The 17,466-nt window shown below is 41.4% G+C and overlaps 1 protein-coding gene and 1 pseudogene across 1 annotated transcript in view; both read left to right on the forward strand.

Moving 5' to 3' along the window:
• NFATC3 (nuclear factor of activated T cells 3) overlaps positions 1-17,466 on the forward strand; it is a 664,419-nt gene that overhangs the window by 554,992 nt on the left and 91,961 nt on the right. The window lies entirely within an intron of this gene.
• On the forward strand, positions 14,737-14,855 carry LOC134971436 (5S ribosomal RNA; annotated as a pseudogene).

Raw genomic sequence — 17,466 nt, forward strand, 5'->3', positions numbered from 1 at the left:
ATCTGAAGTTCAGTCAATCAGTTCTGCAGGCGCCTCCGCGCTCTCCCTCCCGTTCTGGGAGCTTTGGTACATCCCCATGGTACTAATGTGTACCCCAGCATCCTTTAGGACGTAAGAGAAAATAGGATTTTGGTTACCTACCGGTAAATCCTTTTCTCGTAGTCCGTACATGACGCTGGGCACCCGGCCAGCGCTTTGTTTTCCTGCTATAGTTATTTGGTTCAGTACAACTTCGTTTTAGTTGAGTACTGCATTGTTACTTGGTAAGTAATGTTTCAGCGGTTGCTGAGTTTTCAAGCTAAGTTAGCTTGATGTGCCTTGTATGTGTGAGCTGATATGAATGTCGCCACTATCTGTGTTAAATCCTTCTCTCGAAGGTGCCTGTCTCCTCGGGCACAGTTTCTAGACAGCCTGGTAGGAGGGGCATAGAGGGAGGAGCCAGCCCACACTTTCAAACTCTTAAAGTGCCAACGGCTCCTGGTGGACCCATCTATAGCCCATGGTACTAATGTGGACTTCAGCATCCTCTACGGACTACCAGAAAAGGATTTACCGGTAGGTAACCAAAATCCTATTTTTGTAATACATAGTCAGATCTGGTCTTAATTACAAGCCTATAATGCCACAATGGCTAGTCTTACTCCTACAGTAGTTTTGCACTCTTTGATATCATAGCTAGTGTCTGAGGAGTAGCATATGAACTTATTTATACTTCAATTTTTGAAATGTTTTTTTTTCTGTTTTTTTAGCCTTTGAAATCCCTGAAGCTTATACATTAATTTGTGAACAGCAAATGTACACAATGCAATAATAGTATCTATTCAAAACCTATTTTGAAAAACTATTATTGTAAATACATACCTTTTACTTAAAACGCCCCAGTTTTTCTTTATACAAGGCAGACAAACACCAATACCTTTAATAACCATATTAAGACTGGTAAAGCGGGGACATTTGTAATTACTGTAAAAGGGACTGAAAATATGTCTGGACTAAACTCAATACTGTATAAACAAGAAAATGTTAAAACAAGAAAACAGCCTCATATATGCAGAATATAAACCTTTCTATTAAGTGGCTGTGGGGTAGACTGTCTCAGAAATGAGGGGCAGTAGAGGATAAAACATCCAACCGATACGAATTTGAAAAAGTACAGATTGATGCCCAGCAAGCTGATTTGCAGAGTTCTGTTGCAGATACTTGAGCCATCTACTGCAGCATGGACTTAGCTAGCATCTTTTCCATTATTGTTGTAAGCATGTATGAGTGATTACATCTTACCCATCTTGGAATGGACTGTTTAGAAGGTACATATCCCTTCTGTATCCCCATAGGAAGTACTGTATAAACCATTGTTCAGTTTTCCTAAGATCTGTGCTGGCAAAATCTATAGTTATTTCTAGCACAAGGTTTGCAGAATGCAATTTAAAAATAAAAATTATATTTTTTATTTTTTTTCCATTTACCGGCTGTGAAAAACTGGATGGCAGTACAATCTCCCTATTGATGCAAACTGTTGATGCAACCTTGGCAAGAAATATGGTGTGGCTGGAGACCCTGCACACTTGATAAACTCGTGGCACGTTCCCAGATTTTTTTAAATGGACAAATTGGCGCTAGGCACCACGTCCTGTAAATTACTATAAGTGTATGTTTATTATTGTGTATGGGGATGTATGTGTAAATGCATGAGCAATGAGGAATGTATAAGGTATTTTATTTTTATCCTCCTAGGGCCTTATCCAGGTTGGATCACTTATGCGATCCAAACCAGAGTTTCCGGATGTTTGGGAAACTGCGCATCAGCAGGACCCGTTCTGCGATTGCATCCCAGACATGCCATTGTCTCTGCCTGATTCACAGGCAGTGACATTCACGGAGAGGAAGGGGGCAGCACGCACTCATTTTCTGGAGCGGCGAGGCCAAGGACTGCGTCAACAGATGGTAACCTTGGCCTCGCAAGACGCCCTGCGACGGCCAGCCTGAGTAACCTTAGGCTTACTCAGCCGGCCATTGCAGATGAACCTCGTGACTAATGATCTCGATGTTCATGCTGAACTGCATTTGCATTGATCACAGCCTTGCCATCACAAATGCAGGAAGGAGGCACTCCTGCATTTTGCAGTGCTAAGAAGTACATTTGAAAAGCTGTTGTGAGCATCTTTGTAAATGCAATCCTTACTGAATGAGGGCCCTAGTGTTAAATGGTCAACCCTTTGTGTGAGTCAATGTCCGCCAAGAGGTATTGGGGAACTCCCTAAGAAGTTGTTAAGATTGTGATTACGCCAAACTGGTTTTAGTCATGGGATACATAAAAGAGGAAATTGGTTTTACCCCTTTTGAAATACTGTAGCTTATTTATATGTTGTAAGATTGTTGGTCTGATTGATATACGAGCCCTAAAAGTACAGTATATGGAGGAGTATTTTACTATGCTGTAGTGTCTTCTGACTATATAAAAAGGGCTGATGTGGATGTAGAGATCTTTTCTGACTGATAGGAGAATGCTTCTGTACCATATTGTATGCTGTGGAGCAATAAACATCTACAGTACTTGGTTTAAGAAATCTTCATCTGTTGTATCCTGCGAGCAACAGAATTGCGCAAAAATGCTATTCCGTTCCTCAGCTGTTCTGGGGCGAGTACAGTATTTCCAAGCAAATCCCTCTGCCAGCTACTCAGCACAGATTGGTCCAGATTAAATGACCAGTGGGAATTTTTAGACACCAACTAGGAGGTGTTGCAGCAACGTGTCCAAGCATGAACAGGAGAAGGTGGTTTTCAGGCACCGATGGCAGGAGCCTGAGTGTAAATCAGTGGTTTCAGGTGAAGATTGTAGGAGTCTGGCTGTGGCAGCAAAATAACCATCCGCTGCGTAGTGTGTTGAGTCAGTAATAGGCAGTTACTGACTGAGAGGTAGTACTCTAATGGCCCATATCCACTGGGATCCACTGGGACCAAACAGGTCTGTGAGCACCTGGTGCAGGTAGCGAGGTGCATCTGGTTATAGATGGATTAACTACTTTTTCTTCCTTACACGTATTATGTACAAGTTTAATAAATTTACGCAATGAGAGGTTACTTTATTTATTGAACCTCCCTCGTATTTTGAAGCCAATTTGGTCCCTAAAGAGTATGCTTAGTGCTGATACTTATTCCTTATGTGTGGCTAAGGCAAAGCACATAAAGCACATCCTGCAAAATATCAAGAATATAAGGAATAGGTTTAAATGGCTTTATGATGCGTACACAATAAACTTCCTACAAACCTTGTAATATATTACAGATGAGATCTTTGAAAGTTGCGGCTTTAGATTTTGCTGGACAGTTGAACCCAGGTTTTGAAAATGGGTTCTGAGAAACTGGTTAGGAATCTGTGCCTCTTCAATTCCTGCTTTTCGCAATATACTCAGTTTGCTTGACTTTGCCACTCACTTTACTTCCAGAATAGAGACAGTCTGCCAGAAGACTTCATCTTTTAAACTTCCCCCTGGATGGGGCAACCAATTTTGTCCTCCTCCCCCTTCTCCAGAGCATGTGTGTGTGCTTTCCTTTCCAAATGGCCCCATCCCCACCCACCTAGTCTCTGCCCTTCTAAAGGCATGGTCCTGCATTGTCCACGTAGTCAACATCTCTCTCTATTGGCACCTTCCTCACATCCTTCATGTATGCCGTTGCCTTCCCAATTCTTAAGAAACCATTACTTGACCCCTCCTCTCTCTCAAACTACTGTCACATCTCCCTCTTCATCTCCAAGCTCATTCAGTAGGTCAACTTATGGAGGACTGCAGCAGGTCCACCATACAAGAAGCGCTGCTCAACCAATGTAAAATTTAAAAACACAATTTATTACACATAATAAAATAAATAATTACTGCAGGTCAATTAGATTTAATTCTTACAAATGGTGACAGAATAGCCGCCATATATGTGGGTGAGCACCTGGGATCCAGTGATCCTCAAGCAGCATGGTTTAGTATAAAGACAGGATCCAACTCCTGTCACACAAAAACAAAGGTGTTGGATTTTAGAAATGCTGACTTTGCAAAAATGGAGAGATGTTTAAGTGATTCATTGGCAGACTGGAGGAACTTGGAAGGGGTGCAGGAGAGGTTTGAAAAACTGAAAAGTGCAATACTAAGGGCAACAGACCTTTGTATCAAAAGGGTTAGGAAAAGCACCAGGAAAAGGAAGCCAGTGTGGTTCGCAAAAGAAGTATCAACTAGTGTGAAAGCAAAAAAAAAAAGTTTTTTAGGAAACACAAACAGACTCAAAATAATAATGACAAAGAGGTGTATCTTGTCAGACGGAGGGATGCTAAGAAAGTGATCAGACTTGCCAAGGCAGAAGCTGAGGAACAATGGCCCAGTCAGTAGATAAAGGGGGCACAACTTTTTTTTAAGTATATAAATGAAAGGAGAAAATCAAATGGAGGAATAATAAGACTTTAAGACAGAGAGTTAGTATTTGGTGGAGGGAGACAAGGCAATAGCAGATCACCTAAATTGTTTTTGCTCAGTATTTACTACAGAAGGAGAAGGGAAGGGGCCACAATTAAGTTGCAAGGACATTCATAAAAAATAAGGGAGATGAAACTACATTTACAGAGGAGAAGGTCCTAACAGAACTTTCTAAACTAAAAGTGGATAAATCAATGGGGCCAGATGGGATACACCCAAGGATACTAAAAGAGCTAAAAGATGTGCTGGTGGCACCATTAACAGAATTATTTAACCAGTCACTAAATACAGGTGCCATTCCAGAGGACTGGAAAAGAGCGAATGTAGTTCCACTGTACAAAAGCGGAAGCAAGGAAGAAGCAAGTAACTACAGACCAGTAAGCCTTACATCAGTAGTAGGGAAAGTAATGGAAAAACTATTAAAAGAAAGAGTTGTGGAATATCTTAATTCAAACAACTTACAGGATCCAAAACAGCATGGATTTACTGGTGGGAGATCGTGCCAAACAAATCTTATTGACATTTTTGACTCTGTGATGAAAATAATAGATCAAAGGGGAGCTGTAACATAGTATCTGAGGTTGAAAAAAGACAATTGTCCATCGAGTTCAACCTATTTGTGGTCTCCTGTGCATGATGATTTGACTAAAATTTCTGACTGATGCTGCTGTGAGCCGTTGCATTTTATCCCTATTTATAGTAACTATAATGCATGACTATGCACCATACCCCTGGATATCCTTATCCATTAGGAATTTATCTAACCCATTCTTAAAGGTGTTGACAGATTCCGCCATTACAACTCCCTCGGGCAGGGAATTCCAAACCCGTATTGTCCTTACCGTGAAAAAGCCTTTACGCCGTATTGTGCGGAATCTCCTCTCCTCTAACCTGAGCGAGTGTCCACGAGTCCTCTGTGTTGATCTAACCAAAAACAGGTCCTGCGCAAGCTCTGTGTATTGTCCCCTTATATATTTGTAGATGTTGATCATATCCCCTCTTAGTCTCCGCTTTTCCAATGTAAACATGCCTAGTCTTTCAAGCCTTTCCTTGTATTTCATCGTCTCCATGCCCTTAATTAGTTTGGTCGCCCTCCTCTGTACCTTTTCTAGCTCCAGGATATCCTTTTTGTAGTACGGTGCCCAGAATTGTACACAGTATTCAAGGTGTGGCCTCACTAGTGATTTATATAACGGGAGTATAATACTCTCGTCCCTAGCATCAATACCCCGTTTATGCATGCTAATATCTTATTAGGCTGTAGATGTAGCATAGCTAGACTTTAGTAAGGCATTTGACACTATCCCACATCGCAGACTGCTAAATAAACTTGAAAGCGTGGGGGTGGATTTTTAAAACATTTAAATGGATAAGAACCTGGTTGCAGGATAGGAAACAGACCATTGTAGTAAATGGAGTGCAATCTATGGAGGGAAATTTTATCAGTGGAGTACCCCAGGGATCTGTACGCTGACCAGTTCTCTTTAATATCTTTGTTGGTGACAATGCAAATGGTATTGAAGGGAAAGTATGCCTTTTTGCAGATGATACAAAGATATGCAACAGGGTAGACACACCAGGAGGGGTAAAACTAATGATTGATGACCTAGCTAGGCTTGAGAAATGGTCAAGAACATGGAAACTACAGTTTAATGCAAAAAAAATGCAAAATCGTGCACTTGGGTCTCAAAAACCCAAAGGCTAAATATAGTATCAAGGGTACTATAATGGAAACTACTGAGGAGGAAAGGGATTTAGGAGTCACTATTTCAAGTGACTTAAAGGCAGGAAAGCAATGCAACAAAGCAATGAGAAAGGCAAGTCAGATGCTTGGAAAGGTGGAGTACCACAGGAATCTGTACTTGGACCAGTGCTTTTTAAGGTCTTTATTGGTGACATTAAGTGTAGACACACCAGGAGGGGTTAAACAAATTGATTATCTATGTAGACTACAGGAATGGTCAAGAGCATGGCAATTACAATTTAATGCAAAACAATGTAAAATCATGGACTGGGGACTCAAAAATCCAAAGACTAAATACAGTATTAATGGCATTATATTGGAAACTACTGAGGAGGAAAGGGATCTAGTAGTCACTATTTCAGGTGACTTAAAGGCAGGTAAGCAATGTAACAAAGCGATGAGGAAGGCAAATCAGATACTTTGTTGCATAGGGAGAGGAATCAGTAGCGGGGAAAAAGAAGTAATAATGCCACTGTATAGGTCATTGGTACGGCCTCATCTGGAATACTGTGTCCAGTTCTGGAGACCATATCTCCAGAAGGATATAAGTACATTAGAGAGTGTACAAAGAAGGGCAACTAAAATGGTGCATGGCCTACATCACAAAACTTACCCGGAAAGGCTAAAAGATCTTAACATGTATAGTTTGGAGGAGAGAAGGGAAAGGGGAGACATGATAGAAACTTTCAAATATACCAAAGGTTTTAACAAAATTCAGGAGGGAAACATTCTTCAAAGGAAGAGAAGCAATAGGACACGAGGACATATACTGAAACTGGAGGGAGGCAGGTTCAGGGGAAATTTAAGGAAAAATTACTTCACAGAAAGGGTAGTGGATAAGTGGAATGGCCTCCCATCAGAGGTGGTAGAGGCTAAGACTGTAGAGCAATTTAAACATGCTTGGGATAGGCATATGAATATCCTTACAAAGAATTAACAAAGAATTTAAGGTTCAAAAAGGGTTGAGATTACCTAAAGGATAAAAAAGGTTCAGACTAGATGGGCCAAGTGGGTCTTATCATGTTTCTATGCACACTCCCGATACCAGCGGTATCCAGTGAAAAAATCTGTGGTTGCAGGGTTTTCAGTTCCGAAAACCCTGCATCACATGATTAAAAAAATGATACTTATTTCTATGGTGGTCTTTGTGGCTCCCGCTGGTCAGGGGGCTGCTGGGAGATGTAGTTCTCCCAGTTGCTGCCTCCAGGGGAGAGGGGGGTCACACACACATCTCACATACTTAACGCTGCTGCAGGAGTCCGGATCCCAACCCCCGTAGGAGAAGGCATTGCTTTGGAAGGTGAGTAAATACTGACTAAGCTAATTGGAAACTTCCAATTGCTTAATTAGTTTGCAGGAAAGGGTTGGTGCCAGAGCAAGTCCTGGTGACTCTTCCTAAAAACACTTGCTCTGGTGGTGCATAAAAAGACTCTAAGTTGCTATCCTGTAATTGAATAGAAAAAAAACGCAGCTATGGGAATAACCCAGCGCCGTAGCATTTTTTACTTAACAGCCAGCAATTGAATTTCCCCAATAGTGTCAGCTTTTTAGGCCTATTAAACAACTGTTTAACTTGTGTAGCACTGGCCTTAGATTTGACCCTGAGCAGAGAAAATCTCAAAACCAGGGCTACTTGAAGAAATAGGATATCCTGTCCTCTCGGGGGCTGGAAGGGTGGCCCTAGACATACCCTTCTTCACCCTGGCTGAGTTGGAGGAGACCATTAAATCTGTTTAAAATCGCCAGAATCCCAAATCTGATGGGTTTCAATAGCTTATTATGAGACTATTAAGGAAGTAATTTCCCCATTCTTGCTACAAATGTTTGCCAAGGTCTTCGACCATATTCCTTGATCACTGCAATCCTTGCCCGCTCCTCTGGCTTCAATTAGAATTAACTGAGTGCTGTAGAACCTGATCCAGATCTCCAGTGGTACTCGCCAGGGTGGTCCTCTCTCTACACTTGTCTGTTCTTTGTGTGGAGGCTTGGCATGTGCCATTTTGAAAAATATAGATAACATAGGCATGGTAGTTGAGGCTACTGGGCATAAACTGACTCCAGACAGTACTGTCCAATACATTAGTGTCAGTTCATAATCTTGTAGTTGAGTTCCAGCAGGTTGTGGAGCTTTCCAACTTTAAACTTAACTACTCTAAGGGTAATATTCAATTAGTTTTGGAATTTTCGACAATGTGGAAAGAACGGCACTTTCCGAGATAATCTACACTTTTCAACACTTCCGTATTCAATTGAAGTTCCTGGTTTTCTGCCCTGTCAAATTCCGAAATGTTGAAAAACATAGATGAGTGGAATATCTGCTCCTCCATGTATTTTCGACCCCGCCATGTTCGAAAACTGGTCCGTTTTCGACCATTGATTTTCGCCCATATGTGAGATGAAAATTAATGGTCTGAATCAGCGGGGAAACGGCCCGCAATATAATACTGAAGTGTCAGAGAAAATCCAACACTAATTGAATATACTTTTTAGTCAATAGCCCTCATTTTAAGTATGACTCTGTGTATGGCAACGATCCTCCTGTCTTCATCTCCATTTCACATAGCATCCAACTCAGCTTAAGTATCTTGTGCTCTCTCTATATGGGAATTCCACACAGACTTTTGTATCCAATATTTCCTTTATGCTTACAAAATGTGTGCCTGGAATATCAGTCGTGGCATTCCAGGTCCCTTTCCTGGATGGGTAAGTTAGTGAATGTAGTTAAAAATAATTTACTACTTAAGGTCCTGTATCTGCTACAAACACTTCCTGATCCATTCCTCAAGCTTGGTTCACCGATCTTCATTGTGCAGTAAGAATTTATATGGGTGGGCTTTAGACATAGATGGGGAGGGGTGGGGGTGTTTGGTTCAACTTTCTAAGTTACTTACGTATTAATGTGATGTTATGCTGACAAGGATCAGTATTGTTTAGGCCGGGTGAACCTAAAGAATTAAAGAGAAATTCCCGCATGGGTGATTGTATGTAAAGCAGCTCAAATATATTTATTAAGTATAAAACAAATACAATAAGCCCTTAGTGAAAATACTATTATAATGGCACCTGTGAATAAAAGTAATAGTTTTTAAATGTGTTTATAACTTCATTAAGGATTATTTTGTTGTATTCTGTATTTAACAAAATGTCTCAGCAGCCGTCCAATATAAGCTGATAACGTTCTGTCACTCACCGCACCTGATCTGTCCGGTACTGGTATCGGAAGTGGGCGGGCTGGGGCCTATACCAGTACCGAACTTCATACTGCTCCCATATACTTGTCCCGCCATGCATGGTTCAGGGTGCTTGGCTGGAGCGGTCTACTTCTGATGACATCACTCAAACTTGCGGTGGACTGGTAAAGTGGCTGAGTACAATAATGTGCAGAGTGGTCCGTTGACATCCACAATCGCATCCTACACGTTTCACGCAATGATTGCACTTTATCAAGGATGGCTAGTTGGTTGTGGGGACTTCCTTTAAAAAAAAAAAAAAAAGTAAAAAAAACTTTTAATAAACTTTGTTTCAGGGCTAATAAGTGGAAGCGCTCACCACGTGTTGAGGAAGCCATTTGTTTTACTATATATATATATATATATATATATATATATATATATATATATATATATATATATATATATATTTTGTGTGTGTGTGTGTATATATATATATATATATATATATATATATATATATATATATATACAGTTGTGGAACCGGCACTCCGTAAAACAAAAGTCAGCTGCTCCCGGTGCCCTCATAAGAATCAATATAACCAGTAGGAGATGCGGCACTCAGGATAAATGATGAGACACAAACGATGTGAATATCAACGTTTCATTCTATTTTAAGATTGTCTTCAGGATACAAGCATAAAAAACGTGTGTGACTTACCCGATCTATATACCCCTCACACTGTGCAAACAAGACCATGCCGCTCTCCACACCGGAGCCCCGGCGTTGTCCCGTTAAGATGACGTCATCGCTCATTGACGCGACGCACGTCCACCCGACTTGTGTACCAGCACCATCACCATAGCAACAGAGCAGACTCGCGATTCTATAGTGAGAACAATGTATAAACAGAGCATAATTGTCTATAAAGAAATTAGTACATATAATAAACATCATTTTTCTCATATTTATATATAACAAGCCTAGTTATCATAAAATAGAGATTGATTAGTTCAAACATTAGATAGATCATAACATCCAATATACTGAACATTTTACACCTCAGTGCTAGCCCAAATGGGATAATTTAGTAGCATGATAATGTAAGTATTTCGTTAAGGCCTCTCGGATGAATCACATCTAATCGATGGATCCATTCATTTTCTCGTCTAATTAAAAGCGCATCACGATCACCCCCTCTTTTAAGAGGTGGGATATGATCGAGCCATGCGATAACGTAGACTTGGGAGACTGTGTCGGGCTTCTAGAAAATGGCGAGCAACCGGTTGCTCGCTATAACAATTTTCAATCGCAGCCTTAATGGACGACCTATGAGCCGCCATTCTTTGAATTTACGTCTTGTCTTCCTAATGTAAGTGAGGCCACGGGCATATAATTTGGTAAATTACAAACGAACTCTCACATGTAAGATGGTATTGTATACAGTATTTTTTTCCCCGAATGTGGATGATTAAAAGAATCACCTTGAATCAAAAATTTACAAGTGGTGCATGAACATTTGAAGCACCCTGGTGTTTTCCTAAGGAAATTCTTTTCTGTATCCTGCATTGGTGTAGACAAGATGTCGGATTTAACCAAATGATCACGCAAATTTTTTGACCTAGAATAACAGGGCATCAAATTCGTATTTGATAACTGCAGATCCCTGTCAGATGTAATTACATGCCAGTGTTCTTCGATATACGATTGATTATTGGTGACAATTGTGTATATTTATTAACCCAGGGGAATTTCTTGTTTGAGCCATTGATGTAGTGTCTTTCCGTTTTAAGTCATTGTCGATCTTGAACTAATGCTGACACTTTAGCATTCTGTAATAGTTTGGATGAATATCCTCTTTCTCTAAATTTAATAATTCATCAATTTGAGAGCGCAGTCTCCCGACAACTGTTGATACGCAAAATGCGTATCATCTGGGAGTAAGGGAGACCACGTTTTAGACTGACAGGATGATTACTTTGATATTGTAAAATGGTATTCCTGTCAGTTTCTTTGGTAAATAGAGTAGTGGATATTTTTCCATTCTCTATACTGATCTTAAAAGGTGTATAGTTTCTTGGCTCATGTCAAAGGAGAGCTTGGCTGGCGCAGATGATACATTATGTGCTCCAATGATATCAGTGAATTCCTGTTGTGTACCTGTCCAAATTAACAAAATGTCATCTATGTAACGAGTATAAAAAAATACTTTGGCTGCAATAGATGAATCCTCAAAAAATAATGTGTCCTCAACAGAAAACATATATGTATTTGCATATGTCGGCGCTACTGACGCGCCCATGGCACAACCTTGTTTTTGCAAAAAATAAGTGTTATTAAACAAATAAATTTTTGGTAAGTATCAATTCTACCATAAGGAGCAAAATGTCATTATGGCCAGGTCAAGCTCACCCTTAGAAAGCAGCAATTGTTTAACAGCTAATAGTCCAGCAGAATGCGGTATAATGGTGTATAAACTTGATACATCTAAGGATATCAGCCATGCCTGTTTGGGGACATTGTCTAGCAGAGCCAACTTGTTAAGTAATGAGGTGGTGTCCATTAAATAATTTTTATGTTGCTGAACAAGAGGCTGCAGGACTGAGTACAAAAATTGAAAGAGGTTGAAGTAGTGATCCACGGGCGGAGATTATTGGACGACCCGGTGGAGGCACACCCTCCTTATGCACCTTTGGCAGAATGTATAATATTGGTACAATCGGGTTTTCTGGTAACAGGATTGTCATCCATGATTCGTCCAATAATCTCGCGTCCAGGGCCATCGTGAGCAGATTTCTGAGCCTCCCTAGTGTATAGAGCTGATGGATCTTTATACAGTCGCATATAGACATTATTGTCCCCCAATTGCCCCCAATTGATGGTCAATCTCCTTGATGTGATCTATACGATCTAAAAGAACTATACATCCGCCCTTGTCAGCAGGGCGGATGACTAGTTCCTTGTTCATCGAAAGATTTTTAAGGGCTTGTCTCTCCATTACACTTAAATTTGGATGTAAATTGGGAGCATCCTTAAATGCTTGTTTAGTGTCCCGTTCAAAAAGACGCATATAGGTCTTGATCGATGCATTCCCGGAAGGAGGATCAAATGAAGAGCGTGATTTCAAGGCCGCCAATTTAGGTGGAATTGCTGCTGTTTGTATGGAAGGTTCTGTTTTAGAGAAAAAGTCCTTGAGTTTAATTGTCTCTGTAAACTGTATTTCTCTGACGTCCTAAGTGGATGCTGGGACTCCGTAAGGACCATGGGGAATAGCGGCTCCGCAGGAGACTGGGCACAACTATAAAGAAAGCTTTAGGTCTAACTGGTGTGCACTGGCTCCTCCCACTATGACCCTCCTCCAGACTTCAGTTAGAATCTTGTGCCCGGCTGAGCTGGATGCACACTAGGGGCTCTCCTGAGCTCCTAGAAAGAAAGTATATTTAGGTTTTTTATTTTACAGTGAGATCTGCTGGCAACAGACTCACTGCAGCGAGGGACTAAGGGGAGAAGAAGCGAACCTACCTAACAGGTGGTAGTTTGGGCTTCTTAGGCTACTGGACACCATTAGCTCCAGAGGGATCGACCGCAGGACCCGACCTTGGTGTTCGTTCCCGGAGCCGCGCCGCCTTCCCCCTTACAGAGCCAGAAGCGAGAAGAGGTCCGGAAAATCGGTCTTCACCAAGGTAGCGCACAGCACTGCAGCTGTGCGCCATTGCTCCTCATGTACACCTCACACTCCGGTCATTTATGGGTGCAGGGCGCTGGGGGGGGGGGGGGGCCTGAGGGCAATATATGACACCTTGGCTGGCAAATCTACATCATATATAGTCCTAGAGGCTATATAGATGTAAAAATACCCCTGCCAGTATTCCAGAAAAAGCGGGAGAGGTCCGCCGGAAAAGGGGCGGGGCTATCTCCCTCAGCACACTGGCGCCATTTTTCCCTCACAGCTCCGCTGGAAGGAAGCTCCCTGGCTCTCCCCTGCAGTCTGAAACCTACAGAAGGGTAAAAAAGAGAGGGGGGGCACTAGGCGCAGGATAGAGATAGATATATATATATATATATATATATATATATATATATATATATATATATATATATATATATGGAACGGTGGATAAGGTGTTTCAAAGCGACCAATGATGTCACATAAAATTTGGGAGACCGAAAATATAAAAAATGATTGACAATTTATTACTTAATACACCAGTAAAAGACAGTAGCACCACTAAAATCACAAATAAAAGATGTTTAAAAATTTTTAGAGCAAACTTAAAAATACAGAGAATTTAACCCTAAAATGTTAAAAAATGGGCAACATAGACTGCATAAAATGATGGTATAGACAAGATAAAAAAGAACCATAAAACTGCTTAACTTGAGAAGATGGGTTAAGTCTGGTACCAGACTAACCAGGAACTGTAAGAATAATGATGACCGAGACCAACAGCTGCAAGTCTACACTGGAAGATTTAAGGAGAAAGGATACCCGAACCATCTACTGGAAGAAGCTAACGCTAAAGCAAAGGAACTTGAGAGAAAACACCTCCTAAATTATAAAACGAGGGAGAAGAAGGAGGACACTGTGAAGTTCATCACTACATACAGTAGGCACGAGCACCTTATAAAAAGAACTTTGAAAAAACATTGGAATGTCCTCCTGATGGATCCCATTTTAAAAGACTATCTCCCAAAAGAACCATCTGTGGTATTCAGGAAGTCTCAAAATCTCAAAGACCTTGTGGCACCAAGCATGTTGAGAAACCCGGAAGTACTCTCTAGAATGCCAAAATGTGTGGGGTGCTACAAATGTGGTCGCTGCAATGTGTGTCGGTATCTGCATCCTAATAGGAGAACTTTCAAAAATAACAGCGATACCAAAGACTATACAATTAAACAATTTATTAACTGCAACACCGTCTCGGTTATCTACATGCTGGAGTGTTCATGCAGAATGAAATATATTGGGAAAACCAAGAGACCCTTGAAGCTCCGTATTCAGGAACACGTGAGGAACATCAAAAACAAGGTCCTGACACATGCGGTGTCGAAACATTTCCATTTATGCCACAAATCTGACCCCGAGGAACTAACGTTCAAAGGTATCGAGTTGGTTGCGCTTGGAGAGAGAGGTGGAGATCTTTCCAACCTTCTATCTAGAAGGGAGATGTACTGGATTTTCGAACTGAACACTATGCATCCAGACGGCTTCAACGAGGGCTATGAAATAGCCCCGTTTCTATAACGTAAGCCAGCTTTTACATCTCCTCTTTGTCACCAGAGCAACCTTCCTCATTTTTCCTTCATTTTTCTTTTCTTCTCCTCTTCCATGTACCTTCCTTTCACCTCTGTTCATATCATCATTACAGCCATACCACACTGGAGATGCCCAATTCCGCCTGATCTTGGAAGCCAAGCAGTGTTGGGCCCAGCCAGTATATAGATGGGAGACCATCATGGAAGACTGGGTGCTGTATTTCTGAAAGAGGAATATGAGGCTGTCTGTACCTCCATTTTTCAAACCTCTCCTCTGAAATCAATTATTCTTTATGGGGAGCTCTGGTGCAGCCTCCGTGTTATATTGAATGAGCCGAATACACAGGGGAACCTGTTGTTTGAACATAAGGATCAAACTACGCACTGGAATGTACATGGTTTAAATGCGTATATGCGCCTATACAATGAGGTGTAATATACACACTTTTATATCTAATGGGGTTATTACGCTCCCGATCTAACTGTATAATGCGGATAGTGATCATCATTACATATTGTGGCCACTCCCCCCATTTTTTCAGCTCATTAGCTTAATCGGCTTTATGCACATAATAAAATATACCCATATCTAACGTTTATAAGTATGGACTAGGTAAAATTAATAACCACACCAATGTAATTGAAGCACTAAAACTACTCTCTTTTTCCTGTTTCTTCTTTTTTAAACACATCCCCGGCTTATGAGTACCATTGTGAATCATCTGAAATTTCCCCATCAAAAATGGCCGCCGGGATTGGACTTTTTACAATAGAATTGTCTGTTAGCAGTTCGTACTACAAGAAAATGGCCGCCGTTTGTTGACATCCGGAGCAGGGACATCAAACGTCACCCGATCAGACTGCACTAGACGGGCGCATGCGCATTAGCGCACGAAAATGAAAGCCGTGTGTTGAAATTCGGAGCATGGACATCAAGCGTCACCTGATCAGGCTGCACTAGACGGGCGCATGCGCAGTAGCGCTCGGAGACTCTATTACCAGCATTGGGGGCCGGCGCATGCGCAGAGGGAGACATCGGACGCCGGAAGAGGGGCGGAAGTGATGTCACCCTCAGTCCGGACCGGAAGTCCCCGAAAAAGACTTCAAAACACCTTACAAGTATTAAATTACTGTATTTAACATAGCGTTTTTCCTCAGCATATGTAGAGGGAGCACTGGCACCTTATTTTTGCTATGTGAAATGTATCCTTCATTTCTGAATCACTAATTGACAGGAAATGATGTAACAGTTACTTCCTCATTAGTATAGGTATATATATCTGAGCTGTCCCACTCATAGATCACCCCTTGATGAAGTCCAGATAGGACGAAACGCGTTGGGTGTTACCAGACTTAACCCATCTTCTCAAGTTAAGCAGTGTTATGGTTCTTTTTTATCTTGTCTATACCATCATTTTATGCAGTCTGTTGCCCATTTTTTAACATTTTAGGGTTAAATTCTCTGTATTTTTAAGTTTGCTCTAAAAAAATTTAAACCTCTTTTATTTGTGATTTTAGTGGTGCTACTGTCTTTTACTGGTGTATTTAGTAATAAATTGTCAATAATTTTTTATATTTTCGGTCTCCCAAATTTTGTGTGACATCATTGGTCGCTTTGAAACACCTTATCCACCGTTCCATTTACATGACCCATAAAGCACTTTACCAATGCTTTTTTCTTAAGGTGTAGCAGACGCCCTATTAAATTCAAGGGAGTGTCCTTCAAGGGAGATTATATAGGTGTATATATATCTATTTATTATTTGATCTTACCTAATATAATTTTTTTGGTCTAACTACTAGTGTTGATTGGCGATCGCATATTGGCGCGGTTGGTTCACTCGTTTCACACATATATAGATATATAGATATATATAGATATATAAAAAGCAGCTATAAGGGAAAACACTCATTATAGTTGGATCCCTGTGTTATATAGCGCTCTGGTGTGTGCTGGCATACTCTCTCTCTGTCTCCCCAAAGGGCTTTGTGGGGTCCTGTCCTCTGTCAGAGCATTCCCTGTGTGTTTGCGGTGTGTCGATACGGCTGTGTCGACATATTTGATGAGGAGGCTTATGTGGAGGCGGAGCAGATGCCTGTAAATGTGATGTCACCCCCTGCGGGGTCGACACCTGAGTGGATGGTGCTGTGGAAGGAATTAGGCGACAGTGTCGACTCCTTGCATAAAAGGTTTGACGACATACCTAATGTAGGACAGCCGGCTTATCAGCCTGTGCCTGCCCAGGCGTCTCAAAAGCCATCAAGGGCTCTAAAACGCCCGCTACCTCAGATGGCAGACACAGATGTCGACACGGATACTGATTCCAGTGTCGACGACGACGAGACTAATGTAACTTCCAGTAGGGCCACACGTTACATGATTGAGGCAATGAAAAATGTGTTGCACATTTCTGATGTTACCCCCGGTACCACAAAAAAGGGTATTATGTTTGGAGAGAAAAAACTACCAGTAGCTTTTCCTCCATCTGAGGAGTTAAATGAAGTGTGTGAAGAAGCGTGGGCTTCCCCTGATAAGAAGCTGGTAATTTCTAAGAGGTTACTAATGGCGTACCCTTTCCCGCCAGAGGATAGGTCACGTTGGGAAACATCACCTAGAGTGGATAAAGCGCTCACACGCTTGTCAAAGAAGGTGGCACTGCCGTCTCCGGATACGGCCGCCCTGAAGGAATCTGCTGATAGAAAGCAGGAGGCTAACAGGTGTTATACTGAGACCAGCTATTGCTTCAGCATGGATGTGCAGTGCTGCAGCTGCATGGTCAGATTCCCTGTCAGAAAATATAGATACCATAGACAGGGACACTATATTGCTAACCG

This window comes from Pseudophryne corroboree, chromosome 11 (assembly GCF_028390025.1).
Source record: "Pseudophryne corroboree isolate aPseCor3 chromosome 11, aPseCor3.hap2, whole genome shotgun sequence".
Taxonomy (NCBI): Eukaryota; Metazoa; Chordata; class Amphibia; order Anura; family Myobatrachidae; genus Pseudophryne; species Pseudophryne corroboree.